The sequence below is a fragment of the Ambystoma mexicanum genome, chromosome 2p (assembly GCF_040938575.1).
Source record: "Ambystoma mexicanum isolate Mex_15411 chromosome 2p, UKY_AmexF1_1, whole genome shotgun sequence".
Lineage (NCBI taxonomy): Eukaryota > Metazoa > Chordata > Amphibia > Caudata > Ambystomatidae > Ambystoma > Ambystoma mexicanum.
This window is the reverse complement of record NC_090923.1, coordinates 670447950-670469258: the sequence shown is the minus strand read 5'-3', so window position 1 is coordinate 670469258 and position 21309 is coordinate 670447950. Positions and strand designations below refer to the sequence as shown.

General features: G+C 42.9%; 1 long non-coding RNA gene across 1 annotated transcript in view; it reads left to right on the top strand.

Moving 5' to 3' along the window:
• LOC138565919 (uncharacterized) overlaps nucleotides 1–20495 on the top strand; it is an 85968-nt gene extending 65473 nt beyond the window's left edge. Inside the window, exons 2-3 of the long non-coding RNA XR_011301705.1 lie at nucleotides 19095–19156; nucleotides 19862–20495. This is a non-coding gene — a long non-coding RNA (uncharacterized lncRNA). The remainder of the gene's footprint in view (nucleotides 1–19094; nucleotides 19157–19861) is intronic.
• The last annotated feature ends 814 nt before the right edge of the window (nucleotides 20496–21309 follow it).

Genomic DNA, 21309 nt, shown 5'->3' with positions numbered 1-21309 from the left:
GGGGTGAGTGGAAGGAGGGTTGTGTGGGGGCAGGGAGACTAGGGAAAACTCAACCCGCAAACAGACTCAGGTCATGACATTTATCACACTCGAACACATTGTAACCAAGGGACCTGACTTGCGTGTGGTAGCAGGTGTAGATCATGAGCATCTCACATAGCAACAGCAATGACATCTCGAGTAAGCGATCGTGTTCGTGTATGCACACTAAACATCAAAGGTCTAAATTCGCCCACAAAAAGGTCCCTAGTAGAAAGAGAGTTTAAAAGATCTGAGATCGATGTTCTCTTCCTACAAGAAACCAGATATCAAAGGAGAGATAAGTGTAGAATCCCGAGTAACCTTATAGGTGGCACACATTGGGGCTCTGGTGTCACCAAGAGGGCGGGAGTCAGAATCCTAGTATGAAAAGGGTTGCGCATGGAGATTACAAAGACTTGGTCAGACACGGATGGTAGATCGCTATTGATATCAGGGCTTATACGGAACATAAGGGTCTCTTTTGCCACAATATATGCTCCCAACTAGAGCCAAAAGAGATTCTTGCAAAGGGTTTTAGAAAAAATTATGGGAGAGGCAGCACGGGGTCACCTTATACTGGGGGGAGATTTTAACGTATGGATGGACATAACACTTGATAGACAAGCTGAAGGGGAAATGCTACATGAAGCCACAGGTCAGGGTGAAACGGGGCTAGGCGCGGACCGCGAACTCTACAGTTTGAGGTACACCTGGAGACACCAGCATCCACATTAAAGAGGCTTCACCTTTTATTCCTCCCCACACGGCACATTCAAGAGGATCATCTACCTTTACGTGTCGAGAGACCTATGGGAGGTAGTGAGAAACTCACATTCACCCGATCTTATGGTCGGACCATAACATGGTGTCCTAAGATTTAAACTGGGAGGGTATGTGCCCCCGAAGTTCAAAATGGCGGTGCAACGACACACTATGGAACAACCCGATCTTCCAAGAAGAAATGGAAAACGAAATTAGACAATTCTTTGTTACTAATGATACGAGAGAGGTGAGAAGGACCCTGGTGTATGATGCGGCCAAGGCCACGTGGAGGGGTATCCTCATCAGGGAAGCAGCCCGCAAAAAAAGAGAACGTATACTTATAGAAAATAGACTAAGAGAAAAGATAGTGACAGCGGAGACACGTGCCCAATTTTTCCCCACTGAGAGACAGGAGTGTCTTATAGATGCTAGAGGCCTGAGGGATGAATTGAAGCTGCTGGAGGAGGGTAAGATTGTCTGGAACTTACAGTTCCTCAAGTAAAAATTCTATGAGAAAGGGGACAAGGCTGATGCTTTCCTGGCGATTACAGAAACAACATGCCGAGAGATGGGTGACCGGAGTGGAGGGGGCGGATGGTAAAAATGAGTGCACTGCAGAGGGAATTCAGCAAGCCTTTGCTTCTTTTTATGAAGCTTTATACAAAAGTGATGGCGTAGCACCCAAAAGGCCTATTGATCGCTATTTAACAGAATCCCACCTCCCTTCCCTGTCCAAAACAGAAGCAGATGCCCTGAAACCCCAATCACAGGAAAGGAAATAAAGACGGCCATCGGTCGCCTTAATCTGGGGAAAGCTCCAGGCGATGACGGCTTCACACCAGGTTCCTACAAAACATTCTCAGCAACTCTGATTCCCTTCCTAACAATACTCTTCAATGCCATCATGGAGACAGGGGGGGTAATGCGACACCTTCGACCAAGCCCTTCTTACAGTGATACGGAATTAAGGCAGAGACCCTAACTGTTGTGGATCTTACCGACCAATATCACTCTTGAACATCGATGCAAAAATCTATGCAAATGTCATCGCTGCTAGGCTTGAGGGTCATCTGCCCAAATTGGTACACCCTGACCAGGTGGGTGTAGTAATGGAATGCCGGGGGCAGACACCATGAGGAAGACACTCCACCTAATAAATGAAGCCCAAGGGCTGCATGGTGACCCCCAACCTTCTTTCCATAGATGCCAAAAAGGCATTCAACAGGGTGGCATTGGACTTCTTAGACGGGGTCCTGCTGAAGATAGGTCTAGTGCCAAGAATCCTATGAATCAACTTGGGAAGAGGGACCAGACAGGCATGGCCTCCCTCCTCGTTACTATTCGTTCTCTCACTAGAACCACTTGCCCAAAGGATGAGACGGGATAAAATGGTGGAGGGAATCAGGGTTGGGGAAAAGACATACAAATTGGGACTCAATGCAGGTAACATGTTACTTCACGTAAGAAACCCATGAACTTCCATCACAGCGTCAATTGAGGTGATAGAGACATATGGTCTGCTGACAGGGTTTAAGATAAACACCATAAAATCGGTCCTGTTCCCAATAAATAGAGATAGTCATATTGATGTCGAGCGGTTTGCCCCCCTGGGCATGAAAGCTTAAACATGTTACGATATTGGGGCATCAATGTCACTAGGGACCTTAAAGGGTTTTACAAGGCCAACTCCCCCCACACCCCACCACAACGGTTATAGAAAAATAACTTGAACGATGGAACCGGCTCAGACTTTCCTGGATGGGATGTCTCAATGCCATCAAAATGGTGATACTACCCAAAATCCTTTATCTCTTCCAAATGCTCCCTATACTTATACTCGATGACTACTTCAGGAAAACCAAAGGGTCCCCAACAAACTTCCTGTGGCAGGACAAAACACCCAGGGTCTCCGACAGTCTACTGCACCTACATAAAGAAGATGGAAGGGTGGGTCTACCTGACATACACTCGTACTATAAAGCCTCACAGTTAAGAGTCCTGATCCCACATCTCAGATCACAGAAAGACCTACAGTAGGTATAACCTGATAACTATCATCTCCGCTACAGTGGGGGAAGGGTTGTGGGTGCTCAGACCAAAGCTGCTCAAGAGAATACAGGATCAACCCATACTAGGAACCCTGTGGAATATATGGAGACAGGGCAGAGGGATGAAGGGTGTTACGACTTGGCCCTCCCCGCTGGCCCACCCGTGGGTACTAGGAATTTGTGACGCCTTCCCAGAACCCACAGGATATCAAGATTGGTACGAGGCCGGACTAGAGAGAGCAGGTCAGCTTTGGAAAGCGGGATCTTTTATAACTGTACAGGAACTCGAGGAAGCACCAGGGCTGGGTCCACTCCCAATACTCTTATATTTACAACTGAAGGGGGTCATGACCAGGGAAATCTGGAAGAACAATTGCAAAGATAACTTACACCCTTTGAGAGAGTGCTAGACACTGGCACCGGCTCCATGGGGTTAACAGGTGCAGTTTACCGAGCCTTAATAGAAACTAAGCGATCCCCATCTGACAAATTAAGGGAGAAATGGGATGGGGAATTAGGGATGGAAATATCAACGAATGCTTGGTGCCAAATATGAATATGAACCTCACAAACATCGATTTCCTGTCTATACAAACTTCATGGCATAAAACTTCTTTGCAGATGGCATTATGACCTGGTTAGGCTGGCTAAAATGTACCAGGGAGTAAGTTCCCTTTGTTGGCATGATTGTGGGATGGGAGCTCACTACTGGCATTTGTGTTGGGGCTGTACAGCGGCCCAGTCATACTGGGATGAGGTCCTACATTGGATAAAAGACCTGGATGGAGTGACAAGGGAGAAAGTACCAATGCTGATACTATTTGGCTTAGTAGAGAAGGACGACACTCTCACTAAACTGCAGAGGATGACACATGGCCTACTCCTGGCAGCCAGGGCATCCCTTACCATGTTCTGGAAGAGAGATGATCTCCTGAGTAAATATGAATGGGCCATATCGTATGGATCTCCTAACCGCAGCCATCCATGGAGATCGCACCTCCTTTGAAACAGACTGGGCTGATTTTTGTTCACGTTACGATCAATGAAACAATGCATGCAGATACGCTAAATTACGATGTAACACCTGTAAACTGTAACTGATTTGCCATATTCATGCATATACTGATGTACATGTGATTGTTCTTGCATATGACGAAGGTTCCCCATGCAATGTCTATAATTACGATAGCAAATCTCAGAGTCTGCAGTGAAATGAGATAAGGGGGCAGGAGGGTGTGAACGGGTCGGGATAGAGGTAAAGATAGACATACACTTGCACAAAGGGTTCATCCATTTCTTTTTCCTCTCAAATATGTTATGGTTAATTTGTACGATGGATCACTTGTTGCCTGTGTACAATGTGACTTTAAAAATTAAATAAAAACCAAATAAAAATAATTAACAAAATTTTGTGATTGAATACACGCAATGCGAAGTGTGAACATGTTGCCAGTAATAAGGTTGCCGAAAGGCTATATTTTAAATACCCAAAAGTACAAGGTGGCAACCCTAAATATCATGGGCGTAATTTTAGGGGGGTCGAGGGGCAAGGGTGTATGTCGCCCCAACTTTGTGGCACACCAATCTGTCCCACTCATTTGGCAGGGTCCCCTTTCCCCTTTCATTTAGAGGTCATGCCCCCACCCCATTTTCAGCAAACTCCACTGCTAAATATCACCCAAAGCTCTAACAAAACCTCCACAATAGCCCTAACTCCATTCCTAAACCTTCACCCAACTCTAATTACAACCTTTATCCTACCCAAACTCTCACAGAATGCATTTTACATGCATATTACGGAATGTAAAATAAATAGAAAATGAACAGTGAACCTATGTCCAACCCTGTCACCAGCATGCCACAAATTATATAGCCCTTGCCCTAACCCATACCCTTGTTGTAATGTTAACCTTACCCTAACTACAACTCTAACATTTACCCTGATGCTTACTTTACCCGAACTACTACGTTTATCCTAACCACTGTCCTACGCCAACATCATCATCTCTCTCCAACCTCTGTATCCCTTTCTTTAACACTTACCGAGACCCATACACTAACACCCTAATACCCTGACACTTAATCTACCCTAACCACTAACCAAACCCCAACATATTTACTCTAACCCTCATTTCTATAATTACCCTAACCCCTAACCTTACCTAACACCTATCCTAACACTAATCTAGGTACTCACAAGCCCACTAAACCCTGCTTAACCCTAACAATTACCGTAGCAGCACAACATTTTTGGCTATTTTTCAGCTGCATTTTTGACACCTTTTTTCTTGTCAGTTTTTTCACTGCAGAGGTATTTTCACTACGACTATTTCACTGACTACATTTTTGTTGCCTACTTTTGACTGCATAACAACTAGTTTACATTTACTTGTGCCTACAAACTAAACACACAAAGGCTCTGCACACCAATCACCTACATACATGAACTCACTGCGCTGTCCCCATAATAACAGCGTAGCTCAGGATATTGTATCTACACGCCAACAAATAACTGGTTGGATTGCCTGTATTTGCCTGAGCAACAAGCACCAAACTAAATCATCACACCTGTTATACCTAGTCTGTCCAATTCAATCTTATCTCACTAAAACTACGCCCTTGACACATAGAATATCAAAAGCAAACAGTTCCTCATGAACCCTGGATTCACTATAATACCTGCATACACTGCTACAACAAATTAACTCTTTCCATAACTTGACCCATGAAAATCATCTCTTCTGTGTAGTCTACAAGCCAATTGGCCTATATTATTCACAGAATAGTTAAATATTATCCCAACTAACCATCATCAGAGGTATGAGGACATCCTTAAATGAACAAACCGCAAACACAGGCTTGATGAAAATCAAAAGGTAAATATTACCCCATATAATCTAATCTCACCTTACAGTATCACCCTCTCTTCAGATCGTCATCAATTGCAACACTGTGACAAGATACCTAGAAACCGCAAAGATAGAAGAATCAGAAGGGAAGAAAGAACAAGGAGGGAATTGGAAGCAGCCATCACTACACCTTCTCATCAGGCATCCCGAGACTCTACAGGCTTCCCATTACCTCATCTCAAGAGACCATTGACAGCCTTTATCTCCAGATACCTGCTGAATTATCCCGCTGAACCACATTACTATGATCTAACACTGATCTGAGAACAAGGACTCACTAAAGACCTAACATTCTTGCCTGAATTTCACCGCACAGCTGTTTAACCAGTGAATCAAAGGGGCCTGCAAGAAACAATACCTGATGCTCCATCACTAGACAACCCTGCAACCTCAAACTCAACCACACAACCAGAGATTAGATATATGCCATGCCCCAAAGAACAGTCTGCTAAGCCTCTTTGCATTTGGAACCTTAACGTGGAGCCCTGGGAATCTAACCAAAGCAACCTTGAACAACCCAACAGCACTGGTCCAAGCAGCCAGACCCACCCAGAAATGACAGGCAAGATGCCTCCTAATCAATGCATGTTCTTTCTCCAAGCACTGCTCAGACATTTTTGACCTTCCCTCTGAAGACCAGATTAACTTACTCTTCATCACGGAAACTTGGCTCACAGTTGATCAATCCTCGGTTATCCACAAGAACATCCTGTTGGGCTTCAAGATCATGTGTGCTAATCACAACAATAGGAGAGGGGGTGGTGTAGCTCTGGTGCACAGAGACTCTTGACATCATCTCAGACTGAGAATTGCTATCTCTGACCTGCTCCATCTCTCCCACAGTGACACTAAGCTTCCTCTTAATCCACACACCTCCCTCCTACAGCTCACATTTAGCTGACACACTTGTTGCCTCAACCAGATGGTTAAGGGTCCCACCGACATAGATGGACACACGCTGGGTGGCATTTTTTATAATGAAAACATAATCACTATCTGCTCCCCAGTGCACCTCCCCATGGGAGATCACTTATCTACCTGTTCACAATATTCCCAGAGACACCAAGCCTCACCGGACCTTCAAAAGAAACATCAACCATGACCAGACCATGGAGAGTAATACACATGAACTCCCTACTAGAAAGACTAGACGCAATCAAATCTACCATCCCCGCAGATGAACCAACAACCGCATTGGATGCAAAACACCACCACATTCACAAATTATTTCCGCATTGGACTGTACTGCCCCCAAGAAACCTTTTAAAAACTCTCAAAAAAAGAAACAAGCCAAATGGTTCATCCCCAGACTAAGTTACTTAAGAAAGGAAAATCACAAACTGGAGAAAATCTGGAGAAAAAACAATCTAGACACTAGCAAATTCACCTAACATTAACAGTTATGCCTTTACAGAACTGAAGTACTCAATGTAAAGAAAGTACACTACTCCAAACGCATTGATTTGGTGAAGCGATTTGGCAGGCATGAAGAAGGACCAGGAGAAGGGGGTTGTAGGGCAGCATGTGGGTTTGAAGCACCCAGGTGTAGAAGATGGAGAGGGCCTATGCCCAATGAGCTCTGTGACAAGAGCACCAACTGAGTGGCAGCAGCAGCCCCACGGCAAAGAGGATATTGCCTGAATGACTGAAAGCATGGTGGTGAGCGTGGCGGATCCCCAAGGCACATAGCCACCACGAAGATGATGAATGAGTGGCAGTGATCACAGCGGCCACATGTGGTGAACTGGGTCACTGCCAGAATATATCTGCAAGGGGACTGTGCAGAGGTGATCACGGTGGCCCCACGGCATGGGACCACTGCAGGACTAGTTTGTTGCAGGGGAACCTCATTGAAGGAACAGTGCCTGAGGGTGGACCAGCACATGGGAGTCATCAGATAGGAGCAGGTGCCACCCCCATCACATCAAGGAACCATCTGAATTAAGGTACTCTCATGGGCTCTGGGTTTGGCTGACTGCAGCAGTCACATCCTATGTATATTGATCATAGTGCACAGCCACCATTTCAGCTGGCATTTTTCATTTTGTGCACCATCCGCCATTACTGAACTTCCTACGCCCGGTCCTTCCCTTGGTCCATCTGCCCACCCCACCCCGTCTCACCCCTTCCCTGATTGGGGGCCTCTATCCAGGAAGCTGCAGACTCCTGACCATCACTCAGGAGGTGCTCCCTTTGTGTGTGGGTGCGCTCAAGTGCACACACGCATTGCTCCAGCTGCCCTGGCTGGGATGAACCTTTTGGGAGTGCACGGCCACCATTTCAGTGGACCTTTTCAATTTGTGTGCCACCCGCACTTCCTGAGCCTCCTAAGCCCTGTACCCCCCCTTAGTCCATCTCCCTGCCCCACTGCCGCCCACACTTCACTCATTGGTGGCTTCCATCCAGGAAGCTGCAGTCTCCTGAGCGTCCCTCGGGAGGTGCTAATTTTGGGGGTGGGTGCGCTCAAGTGCCCAGCAAATTTCCTCCTGCTCCCTTGTCTGGGGAGAACCTTTGATGAGTGCACGGCCCCCATTTCAGCAGGCCTTTTTATTTGTGCGCCATCCGCGCTTCCTGAACTTCCTAATCCATGATCCTTCCTCTGGTCCATCTCCCCACCCCACTCCCACCCACTTCTTCTCTGATTGGTGGCTTCCATCCAGGAAGTTGCCTTAGCATGGAGCCCCAGGGCAGCCTTGCCTGGACAGCTAGATAAAGGCCACAGCAAAGGGCACCTCCCTATGGCACCTCGATCGCCTGTTTTCCTGTATACCCTGGGCACCCCGCCAGCCTCTATAAGCTGTCTGCTGCAACTTCAAGGTAAGAGACGACTGTCTGGCCGCATAGCCAGTTATTTATTTGTGATTTTTGACACTGTCTTGTATCTATCAGAATGTTAGTGTTACCATGAACTCTACTCTTTCTGCCCTTTTTGTTTTTAGCTTCTGTGTTGAATTTAGCTGCTGCTTGACTTTAGCAACTGTGCAATAATTTAGTGTATAGCTAGCCACTGTATTATATTTAACGGTCATTTCAGTTTAGCCACTGTACCATAGTTAGCTCAATTTTCTAGTATAGCCACTGTCTCATATTTAGCTATATTGTTTAGTATATCCACTGTGCCTTACTTAGCTACATTTTGAGTATAGCCCTGTGTTATTATTGGCTGCATATTTGAGTATAGCATGATGAATCCTGCAGAGTCATCCCTGATTCCAGGTGGTTGTCTCCTCCCACATGGCCGTGGAAAGGCAGCCACTACCTGATCCTGACCCTACGGGTGGTGACAGGTGGGAGGATCATGTGGGAGGGAATGACTACCGAGTGGAGGTGGGGGCTCCAACCGCAGGGACACAGTATTCTTGCCCTTTCCATGAGAAGGAAATACTCATTCCAGAATATTTGATGGCATGTTGTTATGTAACATCTAATATTTATGATGATTGTTGTCTGCATAAAACTGACCAACAATGTTATTTTTAAATCATTTGGTACTTCCTTGGACTCCTAGTCCCAGAAAGCCTCATGTTCCAGGATGAGGAAGAGGAGCAAGGAGTCACTGTGGAGGGAATGTGACTCCAAGGTTAATGTACAGTCTCGATGTCATGACCCAAAGCACCAGCACGGGTCATTTAAAAAATTGGAATTTACCTGCAGCTGGAGGATCAAAGAAGGAGAGAGGCTGCAGAGTGCATAGAGTGGGAAGCGAGTTTGGAGGCAGAGGCAGGCTCATGGAGAAGAGCCGTGTGGAGAACAAGGAACATCTGCCGGTAGCAGATTTGTGGCATTCGGGACTGGAGAAGAGGAACTCTGGCAAAGCTAAGGTGAATGGTGCGCAGCGGGCCAGGAGAGACGTGGTCCTGCAGAGCTGCACTGGTTCTGGCGGCAAAGGACTCAGAAGCCAACACGAGAACCAAACGAGTCTCTGTCAAGAAGGAGAAGCTTGCCCAGTGAAAACACCTCGCAGCAGCCGCACAGCAAACCGGTCAGCCTTAATGAGTAGGGGGCCCGTGACTTGCGAACACGTTAAAGAGTATTTGGGAAGCTATTTGGAATTCTGACCAAATAAAACTGAAAAGAAAAGGCAAATATGGTACAATTCTTCTGATATGAGATGTCAGTTGGGGGATACCTGGAACCACCGTTGCCTAAGCCAAAAGATGTTACTGAGTGAACAAAAGGGCAAATATGGTACAATACTCTTGATATGAGATGTCAATTAGGGTAAACCTGGAAACAGCATTGCCATGAGCCAAAAGACACTGTGAGAGAAACAAAGCGACAGCAGTTCTACAATTCTCCTGACATGGTATGTCAGTTGGGGGAAACCTACAACAAGCATTGCCAAGAGTCAATAGAGATTGAAAGAAAGGTTGACAGAGCTTGAACAACCCCTCATGTATGGGATGTAAGTATGAGGGAAACTGGTACACGTAATAACTTGTAGAGGAGCAGATGTACATATCTGCAGGAGATTCTACCCTCCAACCTCCCCTGTATTGGAGCTATAAGACTGTGCTCTGTCTAACACCAGCTATTGTACCAATACCGCAGCAACTATATGGAAGATGGTATCCATTAAGTCAACCATATTGAATGTACCCTTGAGTTGATGATAGCCCACAGAAGGAACTCCGTGAAGGAATATGAAAAAGAGATAAGAAAATTGACTAATGACATCATAGGAAAGGGTGCACAACGTCCTGAAATACTGAATGAACATGATGTATGGATCCTTTAAGAGAAATGATGAAGTAAAGAATCATGTGAACCTTAAGGTGTAAAAGAAGAAGATTACACTGTAAAAAGTGTTGCAGAAATCAGAAGTATGAAGAATGTACATACGCTGAAACGCAAGATAGATCAAGTCATCATACAGGCCAGCTATAAGTAGTATATTGAATGCAGGCAGAGCCGCCATTGTACAGAAACTGGACATTGGTATCATGAAATAATAAGGCAAAGATTCATGGAGAAAGAATGAAAGACTGTGTTGCAGTAGAGTAGGGGGTTATTGGAGCTGCGTTGGAAGGCTGTCTGGCCTGAAGTTAAGAACTGAGAAGTCGAGGTCAGCTATCTACGCTGAAGAGGAACGTGTATGTGGAGGATGAATCCTCTCACGTTAAGGTGCAAGAAAGAACACAAGGATGCAAAGTCTTAATCCATTTAAAACATTTCAAAGCTTACAGAAAGAGCAGACTCATGGGCCCTTGTCACATGAATCAAGGATGGAAATAGGGCTTGCACTTGGAGGTCCAGATACGATAGTGAATGCCCTTACTCCTGTTGCACTCCCAGGATGAGAATACTCTGCAAGGCCAAGTACAACGACAATTCCATGGCAGAAGGCATGGGTGATGAGAGATGCTGGGCTAATTGGGTGGTAGAGCAGTCCCATGTCCTATCTACTTGCACCTGGGTCTTGGCTCACGTGCTTCTAATTTAACCGAATGGTCCAGACATGGCAAAAGGGTGCCAAACCAATTGTATTAGTCGGTATAAAGAAAGACCTTATAGCTTAAGAAACCCATGAAACACTATGTAACTGATTTTTCATAAATGACACATATGAAGAGGTAGGCATAAGTTGTCCACCTGATATTTCACAGCCAATAACAACCCTAGCTCCTATATGATTGTATATCTAGATGTGTCCCTTAACCAATCCCAACCGTTGATAGGTTTTTCATTATTGACACGTAGCATGATGTCATTCTGACACATAATAAAGTATATAATTGTATTTTTTGCGGATATCTGAGAGAATGAGCCTACGTTCATTGGTGTTCGTTGTACACTCCCTGTTTTAGATAATTGCTAATAAAACAACAACTTGCCATCTTCTTGAGTTTGTCTGGTTATTTGGACAAGTAAGACAGACACAAGTGATCACAGTTCAAAAGTGTTTATTGAACAATGAATGCTGTGTGCAGGTTGGAAAACCCCCTAATCTACACCTAAATCTAAGATGGGAGCAAGTGTCGACCATCAAATAAGAAATAAGGCAGTCCTAGTGTTGTTGTTTCAAAATAAAACGGCCTATACTAAGAAACCTATTGCCAAAACCTCATAACTAATACAAAATGGTGTGTGGGATAGTTCTCAAGAAAAGGAAGAAGTGTTCTCAAATAATATGTCAGGATGCAGTAGCCTGGGTCTCCCTTCCCCACGTTTTGGACACGGGGTAAGATGGGAGCTTGGAGCACAGTACAGTCTCAGGCTTCTCCAGCACGAGACGACAGTTCCAATGGCAGTTCTCAGAACTGTTGATGGCCAAGTCTCATTTCACTTGAAATTCTCTTGCCTTCGGGCCTGATGTGTTCAAATAACAAAAACAAAAGTTCCTTTAACCAAATGAAAGTTCATTCCCAATGTTCTTGGATGTGGCTTCTCCCCTGGATCTCCCTCGGTCGGGCTAGGACCCCTCTTGACTTTAGCATGATTCAATTCTCTTGGTTTCTCAATGTTTACTTTCACTGTGGGATTCACTTCCCTTTCTCTCATGCTGCTTATAGATCAAAGTCTTTCAATTGTACAGGGATTTTGCTTGACCCTCTGTATGACCACTTTGACCTATTTCGTCGGCCCTCCTATGGCCTTCTGGTATCTGTAGTTTCTCTCATATGGGGCTCGACCAGAGTCTCTTAAATTACCACCCACGTGGTGCAAGTTTCCCTCTGCTGCTGGTATCCCCTTCATAGCTTTTACAGTTCATTCAAAGTTAATCAGCTTTTGTGCAAAACTTGCCACTTTGCGATTCTCACTCAACAGCGCCCGGTTCTTATTGGTTCTCCCCTCGACTCAACGGCTTTGATGAACTGCTTGGCTGTTAGTTTCAATGGAGTCAAGGCCGGTACCACGGGCGCGGGAGCTTCCCTCATTCCTGCCTATCGGCATAGGCTTGCCCCATGTACCGTTGACATCTGCTGAAGGACACTTGTGCTGTTGTTTGCCATTTTAGGCTCTCTTCCACAAAGGTGCTGCGGGTCTGGGACGAAAAGAGCAAGATCAAGGTCACTTCTCTCCTCGTCACCCTCTCGATTCCTGACGCCTTTCTCGTTACAATACTGCACAGCAAATCCTTAAACACCTCCTACTGTATTTTTCTAGGGTTGGCTTTCCCAAGGAAATATTGACAGATCAAGGTTAAAATTTTATGGGCAAGCTCATGGCAGAGGTCAAAGAGCTACTCCATATTACCACCTCATGAACTTCTGTGTAACACCCCAAACCGATGGCTTGGTGGAAAGATTCAATAAAACCTTAAAATGAATCCTGAAAAAATTAGTAGATAAAGACGGGAAGGACTGGGACTGAATGATCATGTGGGCACTAGTCTACAGGATTTTCCCCTTTTGAATTACTTTATGGTAGAGATCCCAGAGATGTCCTGGACATGCCCTGGGAAACCTCGGAGGAACAAGAAGAGACACCCATTCCCATCTTTCAAACCGCTACCCGAATTCGAGAACATATGAGACTTGTACGAGATCTAGTCAGAACTTATATGGAAAAGGCCCAAGGTGAACAAAAATCCAACTACGATAAGATAGTAGGCTTAAGATCGTTTTCTATAGGACAAAAAGTATTGGTCCTACTACCCACCTCAGAAAACAAGCTGGTTTCTAAGTGGCATGGGCCCTATGAAATAGTAGAACAAATGGGAACCTGCACTTATAAAGTAACTCAACTGGACCAAAAACAGAAGGTCCATTTATATCACGTGAATCTCCTAAAGGAGTGGAAAGAGACTGATGGCAAAGTACTATCTTGTTTGGTTCCAGAAGACATAGACAATTTTGAACTAATTCCGCCTGAGTTGTCTACCCAAAAACAAGAAGTTCTAAAAGATGTAATCACATCTTTCCCCAGTGTATAATCAAAGGCACTTAACACTAAATTAGAACACCTAAAGGAAAATCTGTCCATTTAAAACCCTATAGACTCCCAGAGGCCGAACAAATAGTGGCCGAGGAAGTAAACAAAATGCTGCAAGCTAATATCACCGAGCCCTATCGTGTTGGTCAATAAATCTGATCATTCCTGGAGGTTCTTATAGACTTTCGTCAAGTCAACGTGATATTCGATGTCGATGCCTATCAGCGGTGCCTTCTATTTGTTGATAGAATTTGCCTTGGAATACAAAATAGTTTTCGTCAGTGCCATTTCCACGCACCACATAATACTGGAATTTGGGACATGGTTGGAATCTGTTATATTGTGTAATATCTCTTCTATTGCCTCACGTGTCGCTTGTTGGGGAATGTTGGTATAAAGCAACACTATGTCCAGACTTATCAGGAGGTAAGTCTCTAAAAAGATGGCATCTTATCTTAAAAACACCACTGATGCTATAAGGAAATTTGAAATAAGAGACTTTAATCCAGAGATGAACCTCCTGATAAGTCTGGACATAGTGTCCAAAAAATTGAGAAACAAAGGATACCCAAAAAAACGAAGAAACAAACAATGCCTAAAATAACTGATCAAGAAAGGAGCCAAAAGAGCTTACAATAACAACAGAGAAGCGTTACTTGAGGAATAAACTAATAGAAAAACAGATAATAGACTAGTCTCTGTGACAACATATACCAACCAAAGTTTGGCAATTCCTAATTTCATAAATAAACATTGGAAATTATTTGTCCATAGTGAACAACTGGCTCACCCTATATATGCCTACAAAAAAGTACCTATATAGGCAACTGCATGAGCAGAAGTAAACCACAGACCAGAATTGCTACCCCAGAGAGCCTTACCACTACATGGGGCCTGAATCCAGTCATAGGCCACCATCCATGTGGCAACTGTTTCGTATGTAAGCTAAAAATAAAGTCTAAAGAAGTAGATATAGGAATTAACAAAATGTGGAAACAGAGCACATTCTCCAATTGCAATACAGATCACATTATTTACTTAATAATGTGTCCCTGTGACCTGAAATATATCGGTAAAACCAACACAAAAATCAAATCCAGAATTATGGGACCCAGAAGGTGTTTAAAAAACAAAATAGAATACACCCCCATGGTAAAACACTTCATAAGTAAAAATCACGGATGCGAAGACTTCAACTGGAGAGTACTAGAAGCGATAAATGGTTCCAACCAAACTATGAGAGAGGATAAGCTATCCAAAAGAGAACAAGAACTTATTTACATGACCAAAAGTGATACAAAGGTCTTGAACTATGCAGTGAAATGGAAAAAAATCAAATGATTGAGATCCCAGGCAACAAGTTCTGGGTATATGTTAACACCCAATATTACACAATAGGAGATGCAATTCTTGACCATTCCATTTACTACTATTATCACTTGTGTATGGGCGCGTTATAAATGCCATATCATATCATATCATCATATTAAATTGGTAAGGTAGTCATTCCAAGACATGGTAGCCATGACCTTATAAGATTTTTATACCAACAAGGCACCAAGAATACTATAGACTATATTCTAGATGGAACAATAACCCTATTCAAACATGGCCACTTTACACTTCTCCCTCATAGACATCTTCTATGTCTCGTAAATGGTTCCCATAGTTACAGGGACACAACAGAGCCTGCTACACAGGGAGAGAAGCAGACCCAAATCTTCACGAGGGAGGTAAGTGTGGGATGTATTGACCCACTTTTGCACTGCTATGCTGCATCACTCTGTTATGATGGTGGCAGAAACAGAAAAATGGCCGCAAAACCCCTGCAAATCACGCTTTTCCTTTCACAAAAAGATGGCTGCCCAATCTGCCACGCATGTTGTCCGTGGTGGAACAGAGCTCTCACTACTGGAATGTGTCACTGGGCTCCACAACAATTGAAAATGGAGTGCAGAAGGAGAAAGCAGTGCTTTGCTAAATGATACTTCAAATCCTGCTTTAAATCACCTTTTCTTTGTTGCTGGAACTTCAGAATGCCGGTACAGAACACCTTCAAATATTCAAAAGTCTTGCTGGGTGCTACAGATCACTTAGTTTAAGAAATCATTGTGAATTTACAATGTCCTGAAAGGCGGAGAGCATAAAGGGATTTCCACAGCAAAAGTGGCCTGTCTTTGGATCTGTCAAAAATCTCTGTGCAGCAGAGGGCTGCTGTGATGACAGCTGTCAGTGGCCTGCCTGATTAAACTTTAACATGTATAAACTGAAAATCAAATGTTTGCAATATAAGAGGCCTGTTACTGATAGTAACCCATATTGTAATTGTTTTGATCCCATGGTTTAAAATCTTGAATGAGAATCCTAGCTGTTATTTGATAACAAGTTTGTTTTGTGCTAAGGAAAAGGCCACAGAATTTAACAATTAATTTAAACCTGGCTGAAACTGCAGAACTTGAATAACAGGTTTTTCTCACAGAAAGAAGGTCTTTCCCCCCAGCAGGAAATCACAGAGAAGTGTTAATTACAGGGTAGGAAAAAACCTGGTCTGCAGAGGCAAAAGGAACAATGACAAAGCTGCAGAGCAGGAAATTTGAAGTGTGAAGGCGGTCATAAATGGCCTCTGCAAGGAACAAACATGGGGGATGGCTCCTGGGCTTCCAGGGAGAGACCAAGGGGAGGAGCAAAACAACCATTTGTTGCTTAAAAATGACAAAGAACATATTTTAAAAAGATGGATAACGTACTATTTAAAATTGTGAAAAATATAAAAATAACACAGTTGTTAATTTAATTCCTGGATGCACAGGTGAAGAGGCGCCAGAACTGGGTGATAGGTTCAGGACAGCAATGGCAAGAAATGTGATTTTACGCAAAATGTATTTCTGCTAGAAATATGAAACTCTATACTTATTCCCATGTTAAACACGCACACTTGTAGAAATTTGCTTAAATATTGGACATTGTGTTCATAGTGAAAAGGGCAAAATTCTGTGAAAAGCGGAGACAAGATCCCACAGCTACGGGGTTTTGAGGAATAGCTGCTAGGTAAAATATGTAATCTGTATATGTGATTTTTATAGAGGTTGCACATGTGGAAATAAGTATTTTGCCTAAAGTAGATTTTGTGCTCGAGGGGCTAGGGGTGGATTCTCAGCCTCATAGAATTGCACCATAAATATGACACTCTGTTTCTCTCCTCCTATCAAGGCACAGAGTAGACTCTGACCCAATCACCTTTCAAAGGGACAAGCTTAGGCTAAACCAGCACACACACCCCTTTATGATTGGCATAAATAGAGACAGCTCACCACACATAAGGACAGACAGATTCACTCACTATCCTGATGCTCGTGGAGCACCCTGCTGCTGAACTCTACATCTTCCTTGCTCCAGACTCCAGAAACTTGGAAAAGCAAAAGGCCCACTACATAGCTGAGCCATTCTCAGCTAGTCCTCAAATTCCATAACAGAACCCCACAAGCCTAAGGGGAAGCAACATAATACAACTGGGCTGTGCTGTTACTGCTTGCCTGCTGAAAATAAATATCCTCAGATCCAAGAAGGGCAGATCCGATCCAGTCCTGTGCCGTGCTGCGACCAGAGCGCCTTGCTGACACTGCCTAGTCCGATGTACAAAGCTGTCTTTCCTAAACCAGATCCAATTCCCTGACCAGAACTGACGGTTCCATTTAAAAATGTATCCAGTGAGTATAAATAGGAAGAATTATGTCACTAGCATATGTACTTTGCATAGTCTTATCCCTATCTTAGACCCATCCTATCTTGTATTCAGAACCTGTATTGTTAGGAGTATCTTTGCATTGTATGAAACCTCTCTACAACCCATCCTATCTTCCTCCATAACCAGTATTGTTAAAACTATCTTTGCGCTGATCCTTTTCTCATCTGAAGAAGGTGAGTTTCTTTAGCAGCCAATCACCCTGATCAAGTGATTGTGTTCCTGTGTGGAATTCATTTTGTTCATAGTCATCCTATAGTGTAAGCAACCCATTTGTCAATTTTAAAAGCTGTTTTCCATTCTTGCGCCTATCTTGAAAAAACGACCTCTACTAAAACGTTGGTAACTCCCTCGTTTTTGTGCTAGAAACAAAATTCCAACTTCTGCTTGTAGCTAACATCCATATCTATCCATCGCACCTAAAACCCCTAAAAATTCCAAATCAATGCGATTCTCCCGTTATCGCGAATATCACGCAGTGAAAATATTGCTGCAAATTTTCGTTTTGGGAAATTTTTACACGTGTGAAACAGCTTTTGATTGCTTCCGACTTGAATTTTAAGATTTCAAATGTTTTCTTGGGATTAAATCATTGCTTGTGTTTGTGTGCAACTATCCAAAGTGGCCCCCATAAGAATCTATAACAATCTCAGCAATTATGACCATATTTGGTGTTTTTGCCCAGTTCATTCTAAAGATAACTTTAAAAGCCATTCTGACAGCTTGACAGTCAATGCCGTTTCTCTTCCTTAGCAGGCAGTCACCCTGATCAAGTGACTGTGTTCCTGTGGGGTATTAGTTTTGTTCATAGTCATCCTATAGTGTAAGCACTTTTAAAAGTGCTCCTGTTTTCCATTCTCGAAAAAATGACCTCTACTAAAACGTCTGCAACTCCCTCGTTTGTGTGCTAGAAACAAACTTTCAACTTCTGTTTGTAGCTAACATCCATATCTATCCATCGCACCTAAAACCGCATTCCAAATCAATGCGATTCTCCCGTTATTGCGAATTTCGCGCAGTGAAAATATTGCCGCAAATTTTCGTTTTGGGAAATGTTCCCACGTGTACCTCTTTAGACATATTGTGATTACATTTTAAATACAGAAATAAATATTTACCTTTGCAAACCAGCCTGATTCCTGGTTCAGTGTGACTGGGGGGGTTTCAGGAGAAGGGCGTGATATGAGTGGTATATCGTTCAGAATAAAGAACTTTTAGACAAAAATAAATAAGAATTTCAGCTGTGCACTACATGCTAGGCGTTGACATGGGTGTGTGCCGGACTGAAATCACTTACATAAGCGCAAGAGACAGTATTACTCGCAGCAAGCCCTTATCCAATAGATTTTGGAGGTTCCGTTATAGTTAAACAAAGTATACTTATTTAGCGATGCCAGATCAATCTGCTGCTAAGGCAGCAGCCGCGATATTGTGATAAGCGCAGAGTTATAGACTCCACCACTCATGTACCTGACTGTAAATATGTAGACCTCGCCATGCGAGATGCGTAAACACGTTACATATGTTTATAACAGCGGTTAATCTTTGAGGCAGATACCAGCCTACCCTACAGTCATACTTATAAAAAAATATACATAAGGATGATTAGTGCATAGAAACGGTCAATTTTTAATTTATTTCAGATAGCATAACATCACGGAAAGACACAAAATGAGTGTACTGTTAACGACTAAAAGCACATGGAGTTTCTAACTGTGGCTTAATTTCTGCCCACAGCTTAAGAGGAATTCACCTCCCTCTACCCACTGAAACTAGTCGTTGCAGTATCTAAATCACGGGTAAGAGACTCAATATTTGTTTCTCTCTTTAACAAAGATTGCATTTATTTATTTATTTATTGTATTTGTAAAGCGCACTACAGCCCACGGGCATCGAGGCGCTGTTGCAAGCAAATGTCTTAGTTACAGGAGGAAATGGGCATGCTCGTGGATAACAGGAAGCATGATTTATACCTAGTTTTACCAAACAACAGAAGCAGGTTCCAAGTTACATAGGTGCTGGTATACAAAAGGGAGAGGAACATGGTTGGCCAGGGGGGCAGGTTATACAAACAACCATGTTTTAATGGCTTTCCTGAAAGTAGTGTGATGTTTAGCTTAACAACTCACTAACTGGATATTAATGCTACCCTCAGAGTCCATTATATAAAAGGGACGTATAAGGAAGGAAGAGACCAGACCAAGTTTGCTTGTTAAGAAACCGATTTGGCAAATGGTACAGATGAATATGCCCATATTAATTGCTTCTATCTCAATGAGATACTACAGTTTGATAAGCAAGAATATAATACACAATCTTGTGTGTTTCTTTAGAGCGTTACAAATTGAGGTCTACTGATTGAGACCAAACAATCTTCTACCCCCTGCTGCCAATTGAGATAAAATAGTTTTTGACAGCGATTTGGCACTGAGTTCAATTATTAAACTCTTCAATGGATGTTGTGTATTAATAGCACTAATGCAATGTTTTGTTTTTATTTACAGCCTGCAGTGTGAGAACAGTTTGAACGTCAATTATTTTAGAAAGACTGACTGGACCACAATTGTTAAAAGTCCGGCCACCATTAGTGACCACAATGATTAAATCTCCTGATGAATGTCCACCATTTAGAGAATTACGAACAGAAACATGTCGAGAGGCCAGAAAGGCTTAAGCTATACACACTGATTGAAGCGCATTGTGGTATAAGATACTAAATTGGACACTATAATTTATATATGTTGCAAACATTCCAACAATATCTCTTCCCATAAGAGTTTCTAATTCATACTAATTTTAATTTGATTATAGCTTAGAATTTAGAGTTCTTACTTTTGAACTTTTAATTATTTGATTTTTTGTACTTTTTGTTTTTACAACCTAATAAGACTATTTTGTTTACTGTAATACAACTACGGTCTGATTAACTGCCCCAGACTACAGGCTGTGTATACTCTCTTTCTTTATAATACCAACATTTCGAACAGACACACATATATCCACATATGGCAGGGGTAAGCATTGTAGACCGATGTACATTCTATACTTTTTACTTTGTCTACACCATGGAACCTACCCACATGCCAACGTTCATGTTTGTAGCATGTTTGGAAGTCTGCAGAACATTTTGAACAGACACACACACATATCCAAGCATTGCAGACTGCATAAATTAGCAACATGTACATTTTGTACTTTTTACATTGTGTACACCATGGAACCTACTCACATGCCAGATTTCAGGTTTGTAGCATGTTGACAAGTATCCTGAACATTTCAAACAGTCACACACACACATATCCACATATTGCAGGGGTAAGCTTTGCAGACTCCTTAAAAAAACAAAACATTCTAAAATAATGTATATTTTATACTTTTTGTAATTTCTACACCATGAAATCTACCCACATGCCAAATTTAAGGTTTGTCGCATGTTGGGAAGTATGCTGAACATTTCAAAAAGCATGCACACTTATCCACTTATGGCAGGGGTAAGCATTGCAGACCACTTAAATAAAAAATAGAAACATTTATATCTTATACTTTTTACACTGTCTACCCCATGGAACCTACCCACATGCCAAGTTTCTGTTTTGTAGCTTGTTGGGAAGTATGCTAAACATTAGGAGCAGACACACACACACACACACATATCCGCATATGGCAGGGGTAAGCATTGCAGACCGCTTAAAACAAAAGACATTTCTAAAAAAGTATATTGTATACATTTTACATGGTCTACACCATGAATCCTACCCACATGCCAAATTTCAGGTCTGTAGCATTGTCGGAAGTATGCTGAACATTTCAGACACCCACACATATATCCACACATGGCAGGGGTAAGTATTGCAGACCGCTTAAATAAAAAATAGAAAAATGTGTATCTTATACTTTTTACATTGTCTACCCCATGGAACTTACCTACACGGCAAGTTTCTGGTTTGTAGCA